This window comes from Heterodontus francisci, chromosome 22 (genome assembly GCF_036365525.1).
Source record: "Heterodontus francisci isolate sHetFra1 chromosome 22, sHetFra1.hap1, whole genome shotgun sequence".
NCBI lineage: Eukaryota > Metazoa > Chordata > Chondrichthyes > Heterodontiformes > Heterodontidae > Heterodontus > Heterodontus francisci.
This window is the reverse complement of record NC_090392.1, coordinates 51526257-51551321: the sequence shown is the minus strand read 5'-3', so window position 1 is coordinate 51551321 and position 25065 is coordinate 51526257. Positions and strand designations below refer to the sequence as shown.

Here is a 25065-nt window from a genome sequence, read left to right as displayed (position 1 = left end):
AGAGATTTAGGAGGGGTGAGCAAAAGCTTGATTGAAGAAGTGAGTTTTTAAGGCAGCTTTTAATGGACCAGAGAGTTTCAGGCCAAGGTAACTTAAGGTTATATGATGTTTGTTTGGAAGGAGAGGATGCGCGAATGAGAGGAACAGAATGTTCAGGAGGTTCTAGAGGACTTAAGGAGATTGTAAAGACAAGGTGAAGTGATGCCATGGAACAATTTATAGACAACACTAACTTGCATTTATATAGTGCCGTAACACAAGAAATAGGAGTAGAAGTAGACCATATGGCCCATCGAGCCTGCTCCGTCATTCAATACGATCTTGGGCTTCAATTCCACTTTCCTGCCGTTCCCCATATCCCTTTATTCCCTGAGAGACCAAAAAACTATCTATCCCAGCCTTAAATGTATTCAACGATGTAACATCCACAACCCTCTGGGTTAGAGAATTTCAAAGATTCACAACCCTTTGAGTGTAGTAATTTCTCCTTATCTCAGTCCTAAACGATTGGCCGCTAATCCTGCAACTGTGCCCCCGCATTCTAGATTCCCTAATCAGCGGAAACAATCTCTCAGCTTCAGCCCTATCAAGCCCTTTCAGAATCTTGTATGTCTCAATTAGATCGCCTCTCATTCTTCTAAATTCCAGACAATAATCGGCCCAATTTACTCAGCCTCTCATCATAAGACAACCCCCTCATCCCAGGGATGATTTAGTAAAATAAAAGCTAAAATACTGCAGATGCTGGAAATCTGAAATAAAAAAAAAGAAATGCTGGAAATACTCAGCAGGTCTGGCAGCATCTGTGGAGAGAGAAGCAGAGTTAACGTTTCAGGTCAGTGACCTTTCATCTGATGAAGGGTCACTGACCTGAAACATTAACTCTGCTTCTCTCTCCACAGATGCTGCCAGATCTGCTGAGTATTTCCAGCATTTCTTGATTTTATTACCAATTTAGTAAATCTTTGCACCGCCTCCAGTGCAAGTATATCCTTTCTTAAATGTGGAGACCAAAACTGCACACAGTATTCCAGGTACAGACTCACCAAAGCCCTGTACAATTTTAGTAAGACTCCTTTATTCCTGTACTCCAATCTCCTTGCAATAAAGGCCAACATGTCATTTGCCTTCCTACTAGACTGCTGCACCTGCATGTTAACTTTGTGCGTTACTTACACGAGTACCCCCAAGTCTCTCTGAACAGCAACACTTCCTAGTTTCACACCTTTTCAAAAAATATTCTGCTCTTCTATTTTTTCGACCCAAGTGAACAACTTCACACTTCCCTACAATATACTTCATTTGCCATCTTGTTGTCCGCTCACTTCACCTATCTATATCTCTTTGCAACCTCTCTATATCCTCCCTGCAGCTTACAAAGTTCGGTGGGAAGGTATCAGCAGCAAACTTAGATACATTACCCTCTGTCTCTTCATCCAAGTCATTAATATATAGAGCGTAAACAGCTGAGGCCCCAGCGCTGGTCCTTGCAGCACCCCACTATTCGCTGCCCACCAACTTGAAAATGCCCCATTAATGCCCACTCTCTGCTTCCTGTCTATTAACCAATCCTCTATCCACACTAATATATTACCCCCAATACCACGAGCCTTTATCTTGCCTATTAATCTTTTATTTGGCACCTTATTAAATGCCAGTTTGTCACTGGTATCAGACCCACCGGCCATCCATGTCTCCGCTTTAAAGACGTCTGCAAATGTGACATGAAGTCCTTTGACATTGATCACAAGTCGTGGGAGTCAGTTGCCAGTGATCGCCAGAGCTGGCGGACAGCCATAAAGGTGGGGCTAAAGAGTGGTGAGTTGAAGAGACTTAGCTTTTGGCAGGAAAAAAGACAGAAGCGCAAGGGGAGAGCCAACTGTGTAACAGCCCCGACAGCCAATTTTATCCGCAGCACCTGTGGAAGAGTCTGTCACTCTAGAATTGGCCTTCATAGCCACTCCAGGTGCTGCTTCACAACCACTGACCACTTCCAGGCGCTTACCCATTGTCTCTCGAGACAAGGAGGCCAAAGAAGATCAAATGCCATTTGGAAATCCAGGTATGCTACATCTACTGGTTCCCCTTTATCTACCCTACTAGTTACATCCTCAAAAAACTCTAATAAATTTGTCAAGTGGAATTTCCCTTTAGTAAAACCATGCTAACTTGTTCTAATCATACTGTGTTTTTCTAAGTGCATTGTAAAGACTTCTTTAATAATAGTTTCCAGCATCTTCCCAACGACTGATGTTGGAACTACAGGCCAGTTAGCCTCTGTTTTCTCTCTACCTGCTTTCTTAAAAAGTGGTAGAACATTTACAAACTTCCAATCTGATGGGACCATTCATGAATCTAAGGAATTCTGGAAAATCATAGCTAGTGCATGCACCATCTCTGCAGCGATCTATTTTAGATCCCTAGGGTGTAGGCCGTCTGGTCCCAGGCACCAGTCAGATTTTAATCCCTCAAATTTCTCCAATACTTTTTCTCAACTGATATCAATTTCCTTAATTTCCTCAGTCTTTTTAGCCCCTAGGTTACTGCCCAATTCTGGTATGAAACTTGTGTCTTCTACTGTGAAGCAGACACAAAATATTTGTTCAATGCCTCTGCCATTTCCTCATTCCCCATGATGATGATGATGTAGCAAAATGTCCCAAGTGCTTCACAGGTGGTTCTCAACAAAAATTTGACAAATTAGAACAGGTGGCCAAAAACATGATCAAAGAGGTAGGTTTTAAAGGAGCGTCATAAGGGATCCCAACTTCTTGAACTGTCAACCTTCAGCTGGTTAACAAAATAGGTCCACCTGCTCCCACCGAAAATACCCAACAATGGCAAGTGAAATCCAGTTCGGAGTGTCCTGAGTTCTGGTGAGTCCAGGAGTGAGTTATAAAGGGGTGAGAAGTCTTCTAGCCTCAGTTCAGTTTTAAAAATGAATGAGCATTGGTATCCAGTGAAGTGCTTTCTTGCCAAGAGTCCAAGTTTGATCCCAGACTCTGTTAAACCTCAACTGATTCAGCTCAAATAAAATGCAAGATACAGGACAACGGAGATCATATTAATAGAAAGAATAGAAAAGCATCAAAGTGGCCACTCAAGCCTGTTCCACTATTCAATAAGATCATAGTTGATCTTCTACATTAAGTCCATTTTCCCACCCTAATCCCCATTTCCTTAGTAACCAAAAATATATTGATCTCAGTCTTGAATATCCTTAACGACATAACATCCTCAGCTCTCTGCGAAAGAGAACTCTAAAAATTCACAATCGTCGTCGTGAAGAAATTTACCCTCATCTCAGTCCTAAATGGTTGACTCCTTATCCTGAGATTATGACCCCTAGTTCTAGACTCTGCAGCCAGGGGTCACGGCCTCTCAGCATCTATCCTGTCAATCCTTCTAAGAAATGTATAAGTTTTAATGAGATCATCTTTCATTCTTCTAAATGTGAGAAAGTATAGGCCTATTCTACTCCATCCCTCCTGTCCCAGAAATCAATCTAGTGAACCTCTGTTGCACCTCCACTAAGGCAAGTAAAACATTCCCTAGGTAAGGAGACCAAAAATGTACATAATACTCAAACATGGTTTCACCACCACCCTATATAATTGCAGCAAGACTTCCTTACTCTAATATTCCAAACCCCTTGCATTAAAGGCAAATCTATCATTTGCCCTTCTAATTGCTTGCTGTACCCGCATATTAACTTTGTGATTCGTGTACAAGAACACCCAAATCCCTCTGAACACCAATATTTACTCATTAAAAAATATTTTGCTTTTCTACACTTCCTACCAAAGTGGATAAGTTCACATTTCCCCACGTTATACTCCATTTGCCATCTTCTTGTCCAATCATTTATCTGTTCTATATCCCTTTCCAAAGTCTTTGCATTCTCCTCAGAGATTACTTTCCCACCTAGCTTTGTATGAGCAAATTTGCAACATATAATTACTTAGATGAGTGGATCAAGTGTAATAGATTGTAAATAGCTGAGGCACAAGCACTGATCCTTGAGACAGTCCACTAGTGACAACCCACCATTCTGAAAATGACCCATTTATTCCTACACATTGTTTTCTGTCTATTAAATCAAACCTCAAACCCTGCTAACCCCATGAGCCCTAACCTTGTTCAACAAACTCGTGTGTCACCTTATCAAATGGCGTCTGAAAATCCAAATATAGTGCATCTCCCCCACCTACTCTACTAGTTACAACCTCAAAATACTCTAGCAGATGTGACAAATACCATTTCTCTTTCATAAAACCCTGTTGACTCCACCCAATCACATTATGATGTTTCAAGTGCCCTGTTACTATGTCTCCTATGATAGATTTTAGCATTTGCTACTATTGATGCCAGGCTAACTGGTCTATAATTCCATTTTCTCTCCCCCTCCTTTCTTGACCAGCAGGGTTACATTTTCTACCTTCCAATCCACAGGACTATTCTCAAAACTAGGGAATTCAGGAAGATCAAAACCAATGCATCCATTATCTTTGCAGCTACCTCTTTTAAAATACTAAGATGCAGTCCATCAGATCGAGGGGATTTTCCAGCTTTTAGGCCCATTAATTTCTTCATTTTTTTTAAAAAAAAGGAGTCTTAGAGCTGTTTACAGCAACGAAGGAGGCCATTCGGCCCATCGAATCCATGCTGGCTCTCCGTGGAACAATCCAGTCAGTGCCACTCCCCAACTCGGTCCCTGGAGCTCTGCAAGTTTAATTTCCTTGAAGTGGCCATCCAATTTCCTTTTGAAATCTTTGATTGTCTCCACTTCCAACACCCTCGTCAGCAGTGGGTTCCAGGTCATTACCACTCGCTGCGTAAAATAGTTCTTCCTCACATTCCCCCTGCATCTCTTGCCCAAAACCTTCAATCTGTGTCCCCTAGTCCTTGTACCATTAGTTAACAAGAACAGTTTTACCTTGCCTAACTTACGTAAGCTTATCATAATCTTGTACACCTCCATCAAATCTCCCCCCAATCTCCTTTGCTCCAAGGCGAACATCAGCTTTACCAACGTAACCTTGTAACTAAAATCCCCCTTCCCTGGGACCATTCTGGTAAATCTCTTCTCTGTCCTCTCAAGGACCCTCACATCCTTTCTGAAGTGTGGTGACCAGAACTGGATGCAATACTTCAGTTGGGACCAAAGCAGAGCTTTATAAAGGTTCAGCATAACTTCCCTGCTTTTGTATTCAATGCCTCTATCTATGAAGCCCAAGATCCCATTATGCTTTACTAACCACTCTCTCAATATGTCCTGCCACTTCAAAGATTGATGCAAATGCAACCCCAGGTCCCTCCGTTCCTGCACACTCTTTCGAAGTGTGCCATTAAGTGTATATTACCTCTCCCTATCCCTTCTACCAAAATGGATCTCCTCACACTTGTCAGTATAAAATTCCATCTGCCACCTGCCTGCCCATTCTGCTAGCTTATCTATGTCCTGTTGCAGGCAGTTCATATCATCCTCACTGTTTGCCACACCTCCAAGTTTGGAGTCATGGCAAATTTTGAAATTCTACTCTACATTCCAAGATCCAAGTCATTTATATATAGCAAAAAAAAAACATTGAACCTAGCACTGAAGCTTGGGGAACACCACTAACCACCATCCTCCAGTCTGGAAAACAAATCATTTACCACGACTCACTGTTTTCCATTCTTAAGCCAATTTTTTTAATCCAATTTGACACTGACCCTCCTATTCCACAAGCCTCAATTTTGTTAACAAGCGTTTTATGCGGTACCTTATCAAATTAAATTACATATAGACAACATTCAACGCATTCCCTTCATCAACCTTCTCTGTTACTTCATCAAAAAATTCACTTAGATTAGTCAAGCTTAATGTCCCTTTTACAAAATTGTGCGGACTCTCCTTAATTAACTTACTAATATTAATTACTTTAAGTTCCTCACCATTAGACCCTTGGATCCACACGATTTCAGACAAGTTTTTTGTATCTTCTACCGTGAAGACAAAATATTTGTTCGGTGTCACTGCTATTTCCTTATTCCCCATTATATTTTCTCCTATCTGCCTCTAAAGGACTAATTCTACTTCTGCTAATATCTTCCTTTTTACATATGCATTGGAGCTCTTAGTTTGCTTTGATATATTTTCTGCCTCTATCAATTTCTTCGTCATCCTTTGCTGATTGTGATCTCTAATGTCGAGCAACTGGAACAATCACAGAATTGTTACAACGCAGAAGGAGGCCATTCGGCCCATCGTGTCTCCGAATGTTCATGGCAGTACGTGAATTGCTCAATGTGCAGAGGGGTGATGATGGTATCCCAACACTAGACACAATTCTGTACAAAATATTTACATACTTGCAATTTCACAGCAATAATATCAGTTCTCAAACAAGCTTTAAATCCATCCTCACATTTCTAACTGTAAGCAGACCAGCGTAAAGGATTCATTTTATTGTTAAACCCCAGCCAGTGCCTTGCAGTAATTGGCACTTCCAGAGTTAGGCTCATTTCAGAACAGACTTCTGACTCTATGTAAAGCAATTTGAAATCAATCTGAACTGATTTGTAACATCCATTTGAAGGGTTTAAATCAACATGCACTTTTTTCCTCTGAAACTCTTGTTTGTATTGTTTGCTCTATTCTTACCTATCTAATCGTAGCAAAGTATTATTTGCAATGGCTTCTCTTCCTGTTCCCGCACCATTACCTCTGGTGTCCCCCAAGGTTCTATCTTTGGCCTCTCGCCACCTCTTTATCTTGCTTTCCTCCATTGAGGTATTCCTTAAAACCTACCTCTTTAAACATGTGTGATCATGTGACCCAATCTCCTTATGTGGCTCCGTGTCATATTCCGTTTTATAATGCTCCTGTGAAGTACCTTGGGATGTTTTATTGGGTTAAAGGCACTATATAAATATAGGTCGTTGGTTGTTAAAACTCAACAATTGGAACAGATTTATCTAGTCCCTTGTGGCCATAATTTGGCACAAATAGACAGTCTTACTGAGAGAAGTCACAGGATAACTAACACTGTTACAGTAGGGGTTTAGGCATGTTGTTGGTACAGTGTAGTGAGGGGGAACCTCAGACAGGGAATAAAATAGGAAAACTCAACCAACAGGAGGCTCCTGTGATAGCTCAGTGGTGAAGACACCATACTCTGGTATAAAGACTGTAGGCCAAGCCCAAACTCATCTCAAGTTCAACCAATCACTTCATGCTTGGTGGTAGAAGTGGAACAGAAAGCGAGAAGGTTTTCTTTCATCCCCCATCAACAAAATTTCTATTCCGACTACAGCAACAAAAATTTCCATTTATAATAGCGCCTTTGACACAGTAAAACATAAAAGGCTCTTCATAAGAGAGCTATTAAACAACATTTGGCATCAAGCCACTTAAGGAGATATTACAACAGATGACCAAAACCTTGGTCAAAGAAGTAGGTTTTACGGAGCATCTTAAAAAGGAGGAAAGAGAGTTAGAGAGACAGAGGTTTAGGGAGGGGATTCTAGAGCTTAGAGCCTAGTTAGCTGAAGGCACAGTCATCAATTATGGACTGATCAAAATAAATATGCAAGAAGCCAGAATTGCAGGGGTGCAAAATCTCAGGAGGGTTGGAAGGCTAGAGGAGGTTACACAGATAGCAAGGAGCGAGGCCATGAAAATAAGGATGAGAATTTTAAAATTGAGACGTTGCTAGACCGGGAGCTAATGTAGGTCAGCAATCACAGGGGTGATATGAATGGAATTTGGTATGAGATCGGATACGGGCAGCACAGTTTTCGATGAAATGAGCTCAAGATTATGTAGGTGCAAGATGGGAGAGCAGCCAGGAGAGCACTGGAACAGTCAAATCGAGGGGTAACGTCATCATGGATGAAGGCTTTAGCAGCAGATAAGCTGAGGCAGGGGCACTGCAGGCGATCTTACAGAGGTTGAAGTTAGCAGTCTTGGTGATGGAGTAGAAGTGTGGTCAGAAGCTTACCTCAGGGGTCAAGAGGTGACTACGACTATACAACTATCCTCGTATTCTATCAAATAGAGATTAAGGGGTGATATAAAATGAGGTGTTTAAGATAATGGAAAAAATAATAGATTTCTCTATATACCATATCAGAGCCAGACCATTCCAATGAGATGTCAAGAAGCGCTTCTTCACATAAACAGTAGTAGAAATCTTTCCCCAAAAGCCTTTGAGGTTAGGTCAATTGAAAATTTCAAATCTAAGATGGATAGGTTCTTTTTTTTTATTAGGCAAGGGTTTTAAGGGATATGGAACCAAGGCAGGTAAATGGAATTAAGATAAAGATCAGCCATGATCTAACTGAATGACAGAAGAGTCTCAAGGGAAAAATGGCATACTCCTGTTCCTTCGTTCTTGACGACCAAATCAGATCATTTATATATCCCATAAGTAAGAGCAGTGTCAAAACAGGCACCAGTAGAACACTACTCAGCACATCTTTCCTGTTTAAGAGACTTGCATTTACCATTATCACCTGGTTCTACATTGCAGTATCTCTCTCAAATGAGCAGACCAGGTAAAAGGTTGGGCCTCTCTTAACTAAAATACATTCTTGTGTTCCTATGACTTTCCCTTTTAATTAATGTCAAAGTTCTAATTTTCAAACCAATATGCAAGCACTGGTCTGCATTAGAGGGATGGTTCAGGGCTCAGAAACACAGGCATAGATCCCCCAGTAGCTTGTTGGTTTTGTAACCCACATTAAAAACCTCTACACAATTTCAGACATTTATCCAGCACCTGCTCTGGCAATGTCCCATTTTCAGAGTGGTAGTAGTTGCTCCAGCTCATTTAAGATCTGGTTTTAGTGTTTACCAGCCCCGATGATGCTCATCTCTGTGTTAACAATAGCCCATTACACCACCAACCTACCATATTTATTGAGGCAGATGAACAAGAACTTTAAAAAAAAAAATCTATTATTAAGCTGGGGCGGCACAGTGGCGCAGTGGTTAGCACCGCAGCCTCACAGCTCCAAGGACCCAGGTTCGTTTCCGGGTACTGCCTGTGTGGAGTTTGCAAGTTCTCCCTGTGTCTGCGTGGGTTTTCTCCGGGTGCTCCGGTTTCCTCCCACAAGCCAAAAGACTTGCAGGTTAATAGGTAAATTGGCCATTATAAATTGTCACTAGTATAGGTAGGTGGTAGGGAAATATAGGGACAGGTGGGGATGTTTGGTAGGAATATAGGATTAGTATAAATGGGTGGTTGATGTTCGGCACAGACTCGGTGGGCCGAAGGGCCTGTTTCAGTGCTGTATCTCTAATCTCTAATCTAATCTAAGCTAAAAGGCCCAATTTGGCATGATTTGCTCTTTCATTGCTGCAAGTTCTAATATTCAGATCATTGAGGATACCCCAAATATTTCCCAACCAAAGTCGGAAATCTTGTTCAAGCCAACACACAAAAGAGGTTCCCAACTGGTCCAGCTGGTAAAATCATAATTCAGCGCGGGAAGTTTCAGATGCGAAAACCAGTTGCTCAGTTGGAGCGAGAGATTGGGGAATTACAATTGGCCTCAGTGCTCCGGCTGACATACTGGAACCATCAATCTGGATTTCTGTTATGCAGAAGGGGTGCAGTCGTATTGTCACTGGACTAGTAACCCAGAGACCCAGGCTAATGCTCTGGGGACATGGGTTCAAAGCCCACCATGGCAGAAGGTGGAATCTGAATTCAATTCATGAAAAAATCTGGAATTAAAAAGCTAGTCTAATGATGGCCATGAAACCATTATCAATTGTTCTAAAAACCCATCTTGTTCACTCATGTCCTTTAGGGAAGGAAATCTGCTGTCCTTACCCAGTCTGGCTGACATATGACTCCAGACTCACAGCAATGTGGTTGACTCTTAACTGCCCTCTGAAGTGGCTTGGCAAGCCACTAGGAAGTCAATAAGGAATGAAACCGGACGCACCACCGGCATCAACCTAGGCACCGGAAACGACAACGGCAAACCCAGACCTGTCGACCCTGCAAAGTCCTCCTTACTAACATCTGGGGACTTCTGCCAAAGTTGGGAAAGCTGTCCCACAGACGAGTCAAGCAACAGCCTGATAGTCATACTCACCAAATCATACCTTACAGACAATGTCCCAGACATCACCATCAGCATCCCCGGGTATGTCCTGTCCCACCGGCAGGTCAGACCCAGCAGAGGTGGTTGCACTATGATATACAGTCGGGAGGGAGTTGCCCTGGGAGTCCTCAACATTGACTCCAGACCTCTTGAAGTTTCATGGCATCAGGTCAAACATGGGGAAGGAAACCTCTTGCTAATTAGCACCTACCGCCCGCCCGTCAGCTGATGAATCAGTACTCCTCCATGTTCAACAGCACTTGGAGAAAGCACTGAGGGTGGCAAGGGCACAGAATGCACTCTGGGTGAGGGATTTCAATGTCCATCAGCAGGAGTGGCTCGGTAGCACCACTACTGACCAAGCTGGGTGAGTCCTAAAGGACATAGCTGCTAGACTGGGTCTGCAGCAGGTGGTGAGGGAACCAACAAGAGGGAAAAATATACCTGACCTCGTCCTCACTAATCTGCCTGCCGCAGATGCATCTGTCCATGACAGCATTGGTAGGAGTGACCACCGCGCAGTCCTTGTGGAGACAAAGTCCCGTCTTCACATTGAGGATACCCTCCATCATCTTGTGTGGCACTACCACCGTGCTAAATTGGCCAGATTTCAAACAGATTTATCAATGCAAAACTGGGCATCTATGGAGGCGCTGTGGGCTATCAACAGCAGCAGAATTGTACTCAGCCACAATCTGTAACCTCATGGCCCGGCATATCCCCCACTCTACCATTACCATCAAGACAGGAGATGATGGAGTAGCAGGAGTAGCACCAGACATACCTCAAAATGAGGTGTTAACCTGGTGAAGCTACAACCCAGGACTACTTGCATGCCAAACAGCATAAGCAGCATGCAATAGACAGAGCTAAGCGATCCCACAACCAACGGATCAGATACAAGCTCTGCAGTCATGCCACATTCAAAGAACAACAAAGAACAGTACAGCACAGGAACAGGCCATTCGGCCCTCCAAGCCTGCACCGATCTTGATGCCTGCCAAAACTAACACCTTCTGCACATCCGGGGCCCATATCCCTCTATTCCCATCCTATTCATATATTTGTCAAGATGTCTCTTAAACGTCGCTATCGTATCTGCTTCCACCACCTCCCCTGGCAGCAAGTTCCAGGCACTCACCACCCTCTGTGTAAAAAACTTGCCTCGCACATCCCCTCTAAACTTTGCCCCTCGCACCTTAAACCTATGTCCCCTAGTAACTGACTCTTCCACCCTGGGAAAAAGCTTCTGACTATCCACTCTGTCCATGCCGCTCAGAACTTTGTAATCCTCTATCATGTCGCCCCTCCACCTCCGTCGTTCCAGTGAAAACAATCCGAGTTTTTCCAACCTCTCCTCATAGCTAATGCCCTCCAGACCAGGCAACATCCTGGTAAACCTCCTCTGTACCCTCTCCAAAGCCTCCACGTCCTTCTGGTAGTGTGGCGACCAGAATTGCACGCAATATTCCAAGTGTGGCCTAACTAAGGTTCTGTACAGCTGCAACATGACTTGCCAATTTTTATACTCTATGCCCCGACCGATGAAGGCAAGCATGCCGTATGCCTTCTCGACTATCTTATCCACCTGCGTTGCCACTTTGTGACCTGTGGACCTGTACGCCCAGATCTCTCTGCCTGTCAATACTCCTAAGGGTTCTGCCATTTACTGTATATCTCCCACCTGCATTAGACCTTCCAAAATGCATTACCTCACATTTGTCCGGATTAAACTCCATCTGCCATTTCTCCGCCCAAGTCTCCAACCGATCTATATCCTGCTGTATCCTCTGACAATCCTCATCATTATCCGCAACTCCACCAACCTTTGTGTCGTCCGCAAACTTACTAATCAGACCAGTTACATTTTCCTCCAAATCATTTATATATACTACAAACAGCAAAAGGTCCCAGCACTGATCCCTGTGGAACACCACTAGTCACATCCCTCCATTCAGAAAAACACCCATCCACTGTTACCCTCTGTCTTCTGTGACCGAGCCAGTTCTGTATCCATCTTGCCAGCTCACCTCTGATCCCGTGTGACTTCACCTTTTGCACCAGTCTGCCATGCGGGACCTTGTCAAAGGCTTTACTAAAGTCCATATAGGCAACATCCACTGCCCTTCCCTCATTAATCATCTTCGTCACTTCCTCAAAAAACTCAATCAAGTTAGTGAGACATGACCTCCCCTTCACAAAACCATGCTGCCTCTCGCTAATAAGTTTGTTTGTTTCCAAATGGGGGTAAATCCTGTCCCGAAGAATCCTCTCTAATAGTTTCCCTACCACTAACGTAAGGCTCACCGGCCTATAATTTCCTGGATTATCCTTACCACCCTTCTTAAACAAAGGAACAACATTGGCTATTCTCCAGTCCTCTGGGACCTCACCTGCAGCCAATGAGGATGCAAAGATTTCTGTCAAGGCCCCAGCAATTTCTTCCCTTGCCTCCCTCAGTATTCTAGGGTAGATCCCATCAGGCCCTGGGGACTTATCTACCTTAATGCTTTGCAAGACACCCAACACCTCCTCCTTTTTGATAATGAGATGACTGAGACTATCTGCACTCCCTTCCCTAGGCTCATCATCCACCAAGTCCTTCTCCTTGGTGAATACTGATGCAAAGTACTCATTTAGCACCTAAACCATTTCCTCTGGCTCCACGCATAGATTCCCAACTCTGTCCTGGAGTGGGCCAACCCTTTCCTTGGTTAACCTCTTGCTCTTTATATATGTATAAAAAGCCTTGGGATTTTCCTTAATCCTGTTTGCCAATGACTTTTCATGACCCCTTTTAGCCCTCCTAACTACTTGCTTAAGTTCCTTCCTACTGTCTTTATATTCCTCAAGTGCTTCATCTGTTCCTAGCCTTCAGCCCTTATAAATGCTTCCTTTTTCTTTTTGACTAGGCTCACAATATCCCGTGTTATCCAAGCTTCCTGAAACTTGCCAAACTTTGTCTTTCTTCCACACAGGAACATGCTGGTCCTGGATTTTAATCAGCTGACGTTTGAAAGACTCCCACATTCAGTCATGAATGGTGGTGGACAACTACTAACTGGAGGAGGTGGCTCCACAAATATCCCCATCCTCAATGATGGGAGAGCCCAGCACATAGTGCAAAAGATAAGGCTGAAGCATTTACAACAATCTTCAGCCAGAAGTGCCGAGTTGATGATCCATCTCCTGAAGTTCCCAGCATCACAGATGCCAGTCTTCAGCCAATTCGATTCACTCCACATGATATCAAGAAATGACTGAAGGCACTGGATACTGCAAAGGCAATGGGCCCTGACAACATTCCGGCAATAGTACTGAAGACATGTGCTCCAGAACTTGCCACGCCCCTCGCCAAGCTGTTCCAGTACAGCTACAACACTGGCATCTACCCGGCAATGTGAAAAATTGCCCAAGTATGTCCTGTACAGAAAAAGCAAGACAAGTCCAACCCAGCCAATTATCGCCCCATCAGTCTATTCTCGATCATCAGTAAAGTGACGGAAGGTGTCATCGACAGTGCGATCAAACAGCACTTGCTCAGCAATAACCTGCTCACTGACGCTCAGTTTGAGTTCTGTCAAGGCTACTCAGCTCCTGACCTCATTACAGCCTTGGTTCAAACATGGACAGAAGAGCTGAACTCAAGAGGTGAGGTGAGAATGACTGCCCTTGACATCAAGGCAGCATTTGACCAAGTATGGCATCAAGGAGCCCTAGCAAAACTGAAGTCAATGGGAATCGGGGGAAAACTCTCCACTGGTTGGAGTCAAACCTCGTGCAAAGGAAGATGGTTGTGGTTATTGGAGGTCAATCATCTGAGCTCCAGGACATCACTGCAGGAGTTCCTCAGGGTAGTGTCCTAGGCCCAACCAATTTCAGCTGTTTCAGCAATGACCTTCCTTCAATCATAAGGTCAGAATTGGCAATGTTCGCTGAGGATTGCACAATGTTCAGCACCATTCGTGACTCCTCAGATACTGAAGCAGTCTGTATAGAAATGCAGCAAGACCTGGATAATATCCAGGCTTGGGCTGATCAGTGGTAAGTAACATGCGCAGCACACAAGTGCCAGGCAATGACCATTTCCAACAAGAGAGTATCTAAAAATCTTCCCTTGACATTCAATGGCATGACAATTGCTGAATCTCCCACTATCAACATCCTGGGGGTTACCATTGACCAGAAACTGAATTGGAGTAGCCATACAAATACCGTAGCTACAAAAGCAGGTCAGAGACTAGGAATCCTGTGGCCAGTAACTCACCTTCTCACTCCCCAAAGCCTGTCCACATCTACAAGGCACAAGTCAGGAGTGTGATGGAATACTCCCCACTTGCCTGGTTGGGCGAAGCTCCAACAGCACTAAAGAAGCTCGACACCATCCAGGACAAAGCAGCCCGCTTGTGTGGCACCCCATTCACAAACATTCACTATCTCCACCACTGATATACAGTGGCAGCAGTGTGTACCATATACAAGATGCACTGCAGCAATGCACCAAGGCTCCTTGGATAGCACCTTCCAAACCCACTACCTCTACCACCTAGAAGGCCAAGGACAGCAGATGCATGGGAACACAACCACCTGCAAGTACCCCTCCAAGTCACACACCATCCTGACTTGGAGCTATATGGCCGCTCCTTCACTGTCGCTGGGTCAAAATCCTGGAACTCCCTTCCTTACAGCACTGTAGGTATGCCTAACCCACATGGACTGCAGTGGTTCAAGAAGGCAGCTCACCACCACCTTCTCTAAGTGGCAAGTAACAATTAGGGATGAGCAATAAATGCTGGCCTAGCCAGTGATATCCACATCTCAGGAACGAAAAAAAAAAGAAACCTCTGCCAGGAAGGAAATAGACCAGGTCTCGGCAGGGCTTACTACAAACCCCCTGCAGTCAAATAGCTTGCACATGAAAAATGGGCACTTGGATGAGACACCAGAGAAACCATCCCTCAGCATGAATCAACGTGAGTGTTGTAGACATAGATGAGCTGCAGCAGGGAATTAAGGGCACTGCAGTTAACTGGAGATGCGTTGTACAGGGCATAGGCCTGTACATTATTAATTTGTGATATGCAACCAAATCAAACCAATTCAACAGCACAAATTAAAATATGTGAAACAAGACTGCTACTAAATGTCACAATCATTACAATGCAGAAGGAGGCCATTCAGCCCATCGTGTCCGCACTGGCTCTCTGAAAGAGCAATTCCCTCAGTTCCATTCCCCTGCCTTCTCCCCATAACCCTGCACATGTCAGAGTTCTCAATGACAGAGGCTCTTTCAATCAACAGGGAGAATCTTTTAGCTGCAGAATAATTGATCAAATGTGATACGGCTAAACGTGAGCTGGAAATAATTTTGCAATCCTAGTTTATATATAAAAAAAGTATCTGAATCTGTTAGTAACCAGAGAGTAGGTGGGAAGCTGTGAACAATCCTAGCCCAAAAAACAATTCATGGCTAGAGGTTATTCGAAATATTTTGAAGAAAAATTTAAAAAGGTTGAAACCTCTGTCACTCATTGTGAATTATAAAGCTGTTTATGGGAGCTTGCTGTGTGCAAATTGACAGCTGCATTTTCTGGATTACAACAGTGACAACATGTCAAAAGTACGCATTAGCTGTAAAGCACTTTCAGATGTCCGGAGGTCACGACAGATGCTACGGAAATAGCATATTACAATTTTTCTCACTCGTCAGTGTGTCAAATCCTGTCTTCAGGCATTCATTTTCATACTTTTCTCGTGGGTGCCACTGAGAACAGCCAGCAGCAGGGACTCTGGCTGATTTCCTCCCCTTCCCAACTCAGAGGAGATGCCCAGCTGTACTGCCTGAACACAATGTAGGCGAGATCAGCTAAAAGACTGATGAAGGAAGCTGGAAACTTCCTACTCTGTCCATTCATGTACCATGCTGGGCCGTTCATTTAATACAAAAGGGAAGCTCTGCTTTCCACTTCACTACGTCCTTTAAAAAGGTACAATTCAAGTTTCTTCAAAAAATTCTGATTTAAAGGTTTTGCAATGTCATTGTTTTGAAAGTTTTCATTCAAATATTCCTTGCCGTATCAGGACAACAACAGGATAATCCAAGTGTACACCAGAATCTAACTTGGAGAAGAAGCCAATGTTGGAGCCTAACTGTGTCTTAAGCCTGAGATTTATACAGTGGATGTCTCAGGAGGGAGCTTTGCTAGCAGTCTTCCAATTTGATGCCATTCTGTTCTTCTAATTTGAATTCCGGCAAGCGGGAATGGCCTATGATGAGAGATTGAGGAAAATTGGCCTGTATTCTCTTGAGTTTCGAAGAATGATCTCATTGAAACTTACAAAATTCTTACAGGACATGACAGGGTGGCTGTAGATAGGATGTTTCCTCTGGCTGGTGAGTCTAGAATAAGGGATAGGCCATTTAAGATTGAGATGAGGAGGAACTTATTCACTCAGAGGGTGGTGAACTTTTGGAATTCTCTACCCCAGAGGGCTGTGGAAGCTCAATGATTGAGTATGTGCAAAACAGAAAATCGAAGGATATCTGGTTACTAATGACATCAAGGGATATGGGGAAAGCACGGGAAAGTGGTGGAGGTAGATGGTCAGCCATGATCTAACTGAATGGCCTACTCCTGCTCCTATGATCCAGCTCTCTTTGCATTCTTGGTAACAGACACACAGTTAAAACTGGAGCGCGTAAAGGAGGGAGCAATGTGCTCTACTGGTGGAAATGAGATTGTGACTCAAATTCTAAGAGTTTCTTTGTTGATGGCAAACATTTGCTAAAAGCCTCAATAAGCTCAACAATTAACAGAACAGATTAATGTCGGGTCCAGATTACCACAGAAATTTCTGAAAAAGTAACCAGTTTAAAACCAAATTCCAGAGAGAAATGATTATATAAATCTCCCTCTCACTAGTTACCTTCCACCCAGATTTCTTAATTTTCAAATCTAGCCATAAGGCACCAATTAAGAGAATTCACAGATAATTACATATTTTGTTTCTCTACAAACTCAGCTTCTGACTTGGATTAATGATGCAATAAACTTGCTATTCTTTCCTAATTAGAGTATATTTGTTTTAAGGGGCCTCCCCAGTTAAAATCCCATTAGATAAATGCAATGCTCCAAGTACCACTGATGCTATTTGCATCAAAAAGCCAAACTAAACCTACTTGGCTTAAAGTCAGAATACAGAAGGGAATTAATGCTTTCATACCGCAGGACTATTGGAGGGGAAAGAAATTATTGTTTCCAAAGGAGGTGACTCATGCCAGAATGAGTCAGTCATTCTTCATGAGTGAATGTTGCCAGACTATTCAATGGAGAGGTGGGGGTTGGGGGGGGGTCACGACAATCAGTGGCATTTGTGTCCCCACCCCCCCGCCCCGCTACTCCACACCGCTACCTAAGTGACGACACTAAGCCATTCACCACACACGATCGTGACCTTACCTACTGTGCCAGTTGTGGCCCAGTTGGTAGAACTCTCACCTCAGTCAGAAGATCGTGGGGTCAAGCCCCACTCCAGACACATGAGCCCAAAATCTAGGTTCATACCCCACTATAGTAGTGAGCGAGTACTGCACTGTTCACAGGGTCATGTTTCAGATAAGACATAAAACCAAGACCTCATCTGCCCTCTCAGATGGGCGTAAAAGATCCTGTGGCTCAAGAGCAGCAGGGGAATTTTCCCGAGTGTCCTAGCCAGTACTTATCCCTCAGCCATCACCACTAAAGCAGTTTATTTGGGCAGAACTCACATTGCTGTTTCTGTGAGCTTGCCGCGTGCAAATTAATTCTGCTTTTCCTACATTAGTGACCATACCACAAAAGTGCTTCTTTGTACTTTGGCTGGAAAGCACTTTGGGATGTTGAGATTGTGACAGGCACAATCAAAAGGTAATCCTATCCTCCTTTCTTTCTTACCTGAAAGGAGGTAATTCATCTCCCTGGTTCAGATGCTCTGCTCTCTACAGACCAGGGGAGTCACAGATTTAAAACAAAAACAGAAAATGCTGGAAATACTCAACAGGTCAGACAGCATCAGTGGAGAGAAAAACAGAGTTAACGGCACAGTGGTTAGCACCGCAGCCTCACAGCTCCAGCGACCCGGGTTCAATTCTGGGTACTGCCTGTGTGGAGTTTGCAAGTTCTCCCTGTGTCTGCGTGGGTTTCCTCCAGGTGCTCCGGTTTCCTTCCACAGCCAAAAGACTTGCAGGTTGATAGGTAAATTGGCCATTATAAATTGTCCCTAGTATAGGTAGGTGGAAGGGAATATAGGGACAGGTGAGGATGTGGTAGGAATATGGGATTAGTGTAGGATTAGTATAAATGGGTGGTTAATGGTCGGCACAGACTCGGTGGGCCGAAGGGCCTGTTTCAGTGCTGTATCTCTAAATCTAAATCTAAAAAAACAGATGCTGCCTGAGCTGCTGAGCATTTCCAGTATTTTCTGTTTTTGTTTCAGATTTCCAGCATCCACGATATTGTTCTTTTGAGTCACAAATTTAATTTCTGCTCTGTGTTAAGATGATTCCAAATGCGCTAGAGCTAGTTACAGTGTCCATGCGTATGGTGGAGGTGTTGGGGGGAGGGGGAGAGGGGGGTTGGGGTGGAGGGGTAAAGAGAGCAGGAAAACCAGTTGGCATTTTGATCCCTGGTCACGACCCAATGACCCTTACACTTACCTGGGCATCAATGACAGGATTGGACTCAGCTGCAATGCATGATCCTCTTTCTTCTCCTCCCCAAGAACATGGCAACACACACCTGAGAGGGGCATTTTAGGGAGCTTTATTCACTTGGCAAAAAAATGCCGCATCTTGGCAATCACCAATGCCTTGAAAGAAAAGGGAGATGGGGGAGGGGGAGAAAAAGGGAAAATTGGAATTGAACCAGGAGAAACTTGCATTGTTCGAGAGACTGCAGCCAGTTTGCAAAGCTCAGTTTGCACTGTGATATCACACAGCCAAGCACAACCTACAACTTGTTTTGCAATTACTTCAGTGCTTTAAAAGCAAATGGTGTTGGAGTTAGATTCACATAATATTACTTGCAACCCAAGAGTTCGGACGAAAATTGGGCCCCCATCTCCCTCCTCTCTAGGTGGACAGCTCACGTTTCAAAAATGTTCTAATGCACAGGCAGGACCTTTGCAGAATTTTGACACTTCCCCTCATTCACCCTGGCAGATATGTTGATATTTCAGACCCTGTTGATGACAGCAGCATCTAAAAATAGGATTCCAGGCTGCCAACACCTCTTCTCAACTACTCTGGCATTTCATTTTCCAAGAACAAGGTGGCAACAACAAAAACACATTAGAAGTGACTGAAATCTTGGTCAAAGAGATGGGATTTAAGGAAGGTCTTAAAAAGGAGAGGGAGCCCGAGAGCCAGCAGGGTCGAGGGAGACAACACCAGAGCATGGAGCAGAGGCAGCTGAAGGCATGGCTATCAATGGGGGAAGGGGAGGAAGGGATGAACAGGAGACCAGAGCAAGAGGAACAGAGTTCAGGTGGTGGGGGAGGGCAATTGGATTGTAGGGCTAGTGGAGCTACCAAAGAGGTCATGTAGAGATTTATAAATCTGGAGGCACTGGGGCAGCAGGAGCTAATATAGGTCAGCAAGCTTAAGGTCTTGGCACAAGACAGGATACGGGCAGCACAATTTTAGATCAGCTGGAGCTTATGTAAAGCGAAGAATGGGAGGCAAGCCAAAGAAGTATTTAACAGTTGTGCCTGGAGGTGCAAAAGCATGGAGGAGGGTTTCGGCGAAAGATGGACTGAGGTAGGGATGGGGGCTGACAATGTTACTATGGAAATAGGCAGTTTTTGTCATGGAGAGGAAATGGAGTCAGAATTGGATGCTGAGGTTGCAAATAAATTTTGTTCATCCTGAGACAGAGTGTCAGAGCATGGGGATGGAATCAGTGGTAGGTTTGTCATGGGGATCATAGAAGATTGCTTCAATCCTCCCAACCTTGAACTGGAGGAAAATTATGGCTCATCCTTGAGTCAATATTGGACAAGCAATCTCAGCGCATTCAGCATACAGGTGGCAGCTGAGGATGTCACCAAGCACCAACATATAGCTAAGCAAGAGGAGGAGTGGGGTCAGGAGTAAGACTCTGATGACTCCAGAGGTAACAGCACAGTGGCAGGAAGGGACCCTTGACTACATCCATCTCATTTGTCGCACTTCTGCTCCCACCTTCCCTCCTTCTCAGAGCCACAATAGGGCTCCCCTTGTCCTTATTTTTCACTCCACCAGCCTCTGTATTCAACAGATCATCTTCTGCCATTTCTGCCACCACCAAATACATCTTCCCCTCCCTTTTCAGAATTCCAAAGGAACCGTTCCCCCTACAACACCCTAGTCCGCTTCTCAGTCACCCCCAACACCCCCTCCCCTTCCCACAGCATCTTTCCATGCAAGCACAGGAGATGAAACACCTGTCCTTTTAGCTCCTCGGCCCAAGGCTCAAAACATTCCTTCCAGGTAAAACAGCGATTTACGTGCACTTCTTTCAATTTAGTGTGCTGTATTCGCTGCTCACAATGCAGTCTGCTCCATACTGGGGAGCCCAAACGCAGATTGGGTTACTGTTTTGCAGAACACATCGGTTCAGTCCACAAGCCTGACCCCAAGCTTCTGGTCGCTTGTCATTTTAATTCTCCACCTTGCTGTCCTAGGCCTACTGCAGTGTTCCAACAAAGCTCAACGCAAGCTTGAGGAACAGCACCTCATCTTTCGATTAGGCACTTTGCAGCCTTCCAGGTACAAAATTGAGTTCAACAATTTCAGACAGTAATCTCTGCCCACATTTTGTTTCCTTTTACTTTTTATGTTTCAGTCCCACTCATTTTTCTCTTGTTTTTGCTTTCAGGCAGCGGCTGTTCATCACTCTGCCTTCATGCTGCCTCTCGATACATCATCTTTTCTTTACTTGTCCCATCAGCACTCCCTTTGGTCCTGCACCAGCAACTCTTGTCATTTAATCTCTCTCCTGTCTTCCACGTTATCACAGACCTTCCCTTTTGCTCTTTTTCCACCTCCTCCTCCCTTTCACTTGTTTAAAACCTATTACATTTCTAACTTTTCCCAGTTCTGATGAAAAGACATCAACCTGAAGCTTTAACGGTTTCTCTCTCCACAGATGCTGCCTGACCTGCTGAGCATTTCCAGAATTTTATCGGCCACTTGTTTACAATTTCCACAGAAAACATCACCCCTAAAACATCAGCATAAATCCTAGAAAATTCCATCTATTCCCTCATAGAACTTCAGTCACAAAACAGCAGTAGCCCTGGACAGAACCTCTGATAATGCAGCACACCTTCAACCCTAGACAAGCGTCAACCCAGTTTATACTCAAATTCTGAAATGGGACTTGAACCTACAACCTTCTGACCCGGAGATGAATGTGTCACCAACCAAGTCAGAAAAATGTACAAAATAAACTTGATTTGATGGCAGGCATGTATGATTTTGTTCCATTGTTTCAAAACTGGAAGTGGGTTTTCAACAACTCCCAAAGTAATCACTCCAGTTGATAAACACATTATATGCTTTGCTTTCCTAATCAAGATGAAATTAACACTTTCCCAAGCTCAATCTTTGATACATGCAGCCTTCATACTTTTTCCATTATTTAAAAAAAAAAGCGATGTTTGTATTGAATTCAGTATATATTTCACTTTTTCTTTCTTTCATGGGATATGAATGTTGCTGGCAACGCCAGCATTTGTTGCCCATCTCTAATTGCCCTTGGAGAAGGTGATGGTGAACTGCCTTCTTGAACGGCTGCAGCCCATCTGGTGGAGGTGCACCCACAGTGCTGGTAGGAAGGGAGTTCCAGGTTTTTGATCCAGCAAGTGAACCAATGACGATACAGATTCAAGTCAAGATGATGTGTGACTTGGAGGGGAACTTTCAGGTGGTAGTGTTCCCATGCGCCTGCTGCCCTTGTCCTTCTACGTGGTAGAGGTCACAGGTTTGGAAGATGCTTTTGAAGGAGGTTTGGCGAGTTGCTGCAGTGCATCTTGTATATGGTACACACTGCTGCCACTGTGCATCAGTGGTGGAAGCAGTGAATGTTGAAGGTGATGGATGGGATGACAATTAAGCATGCTGCTTTGTCCTGGATGGTAATGAGCTTCTTTAGTGTGTTGGAACTGCACCCATCCAGGCAAGTGGAGAGTATTCCATCAAACTCCTGATTTGTGCCTTGCAGATGGCGGACGGACTTTGGGCAGGCAGGTGGTGAGAGTTGCTCACCGCAGAAACTCAATCCTTTGACCTGTTCTTGTAGCCATGGTATTTATATGGCTGTGCCATATGAACATATGAATTAGGAGCAGGAGTAAGCCACTCGGCCCCTCAAGCCTGCACTGCCATTCAACAAGATCATGGCTGGACTGATGGTAACCTCAACTCCACATCTATCATTTATCATCTATCCACTTTATCCATAGCATGTTACATCTTCAGAGAACTCTGATAAATTGGTTAAACAGGATTTCCCTTTCACAAAACCATGTTGACTGTGCCTGATTAACTTGAATTTTTCACAGAAGCTATTATTAAAGACATTATAGCAGCACACTAACATTTCCCCCAAGACGGACGTTAAGCTAACTGGCCTGTAGTTTCCTGCTTTCTGTCTCCCTCCCTTTTTGGATAAAGGAGTTTGCTGTTTTCAATCTAATGGAACCTTCCCCAAATCTAGGGAATTTTGGAAAATTAAAACCAATGCATCAACTATCTCACTAGTCACTTCTTTTAACGCCCTAGGATGAAGTCCATCAGGACCCGGGAACTTGTCAGCTCGCAGCTTCAACAATTTGCTCAGTACTACCTCCCTGGGGATTGCAATTTTCTTGACTTTCTCCCTTTCTTCCATTTCCTGATTTAGAGCTATTCCTGGGATGTTACTTGTATCCTCTATAGTGAAGACCGATACAAAATACCTGATCAATTCATCTGCCAGCTCCTTATTTTCCCTTATTAATTCCCCAGAATCACTTTCTGTAGGCCCAATGCTCACTTTGTTAACTCTTTTTAAAATATCTATTGCAACTCTTACTATCTGTTTTTATATTTCTAACCAGCTTTCTCTCTTACTCTAAATTTTTCCCTCCTTATTAACCTTTTAGTTATCCTTTGCTGTTTTTTATATTCTGTCCAATTTTCTGACCTGCCACCCATCTTTGCGCAGTTATATGCTTTTTATTTAAGTTTGATACTATCTTTAACCTTTTTAGTTTACCATGGATGGTCCTTCCCTTGGAATTTCTCTTTCTCGCTGGAATGCATCTATTCTGTATATTCTGAAATATCCCCTTAAATATCTGCCACTGCATTGCTATTGACCGATCCCTTAACCTAATTTGCCAGTTCACTTTAGCTAGCTCTGCTTTCATGCCCTCATAATTGCCCTTATTGAATTTTAAAATACTAGTCGTAGAGCCACTCTTCTCTCCCTCAAACTGAATGCAAAATTCAATCATATAATGATTGCTGCCAAGGGGCGCCTTCACCATGAGGTCATTAATTAATCCTATCTTGTTGTACAGGTCTAGTATATTTGGCTCTCTGGTTGGCTTCACAACGTGCTGTTCTGAGAAACTATCCAGAAAACATTCTATAAACTCCTCAAATAGACTACCTTTGCCCATCTGATTTTTCCAGTATATATGCAGATTAAAATCCCCCATGATTATCACCATACCTTTCTGACAAGCTCCCATGATTTCTTCCTTTATACCCCGTCCTACCGTGTGGTTACTGTTAGGGGGCCTGTACACCACTCCCACAAGTGACTTCTTGTCTTTATCAATTCTCATCTTTACCCAAACTGCTTCTACATCCTGGTTTCCTGAACTTAGGTCATCCTTCTCTGTCGTGCAAATAACATCATTAATTAGCAGAGCTACCCCTCTGCCTTTTCCTAGCTTCCTGTCCTTCCTAAATGTCATGTACCCTTCAATATTCAGGTCCCAATCTATGTCATCCTGCAGTCATCTCTCTATAATAGCTATCATATTTATTTATTTCTATTTGTGCTATCAGTTCATCTGTTTAGTTTTGAATGCTACGTGCATTCAGATACACAGCCTTTATTTATCTTATTTTTGTAACCTCTGTCCTTATCTGCTGATTTACTCTTAGATTTGTACTCTCTATCCCTTCCTGTCATGGTCTGTTTATCATTTCCCATATTAATATCTTTCTCTCTTGCCTTGTCTCAAATCTTTGATTCACCACCTCTTCCAAATTTGATCCCTTGCCCACACTATTTACTTTGAAACCTTCTCTGCTTCCCTAGTTACGTGGCTCACTAGAACACTGGTCCCAGCACAGTTCAGGTGTAGACCACCCCAATGGTACAGCCCCGACTTTCCACAGTACTGGTGCCAGTGCCCCACAAACCAGAACCCACTTCTACCACACCAGTCTCTGAGCCACAAATTCATTTCTCTAATCTTATTTGCCCTATGCCAATTTGCACGTGGCTCAGATAATCATCCAGAGGTTATTGCCTTTGAGGTTCTGCTTCTTAATTGAGACCCTAGCTGCTCATACTCCCTCAGCAGAACCTCTTTCCTAATTCTGCCTATGTTGTTGGTACCCGCATGGCCCATGACCACTGGATCCTCCCCTCCCAACTGAAAATTCCTCTCCAGCCCAGAGCAGATGTCCCGAACCCTGGCACCGGGCAAGCAACACAGTCATCTGGATTCTCGCTCTCCATTTCAGAGAACTATGCCTATCCCCCTGACTATGCTATCCCTTACTACCACTACATCTTCATTTACTTCCCCCGCTTGAATGGCTTTCTGTACCACGGTGCCATGTTCAGTTCGCTGATCCACCCAGCAGCCCCCGCTTTCATCCCTACAGGTTGCGAGAACCTTGAACCTGTTAGACAATTGCAAAGGATGAGGCTCCTCCAC

At 43.9% G+C, this 25065-nt stretch overlaps 1 protein-coding gene across 6 annotated transcripts in view; it reads right to left on the bottom strand.

Moving 5' to 3' along the window:
• Positions 1 to 25065, bottom strand: part of pknox2 (pbx/knotted 1 homeobox 2) — a 435336-nt gene that overhangs the window by 343110 nt on the left and 67161 nt on the right. The gene's annotated exons all lie outside the window — the stretch shown is intronic.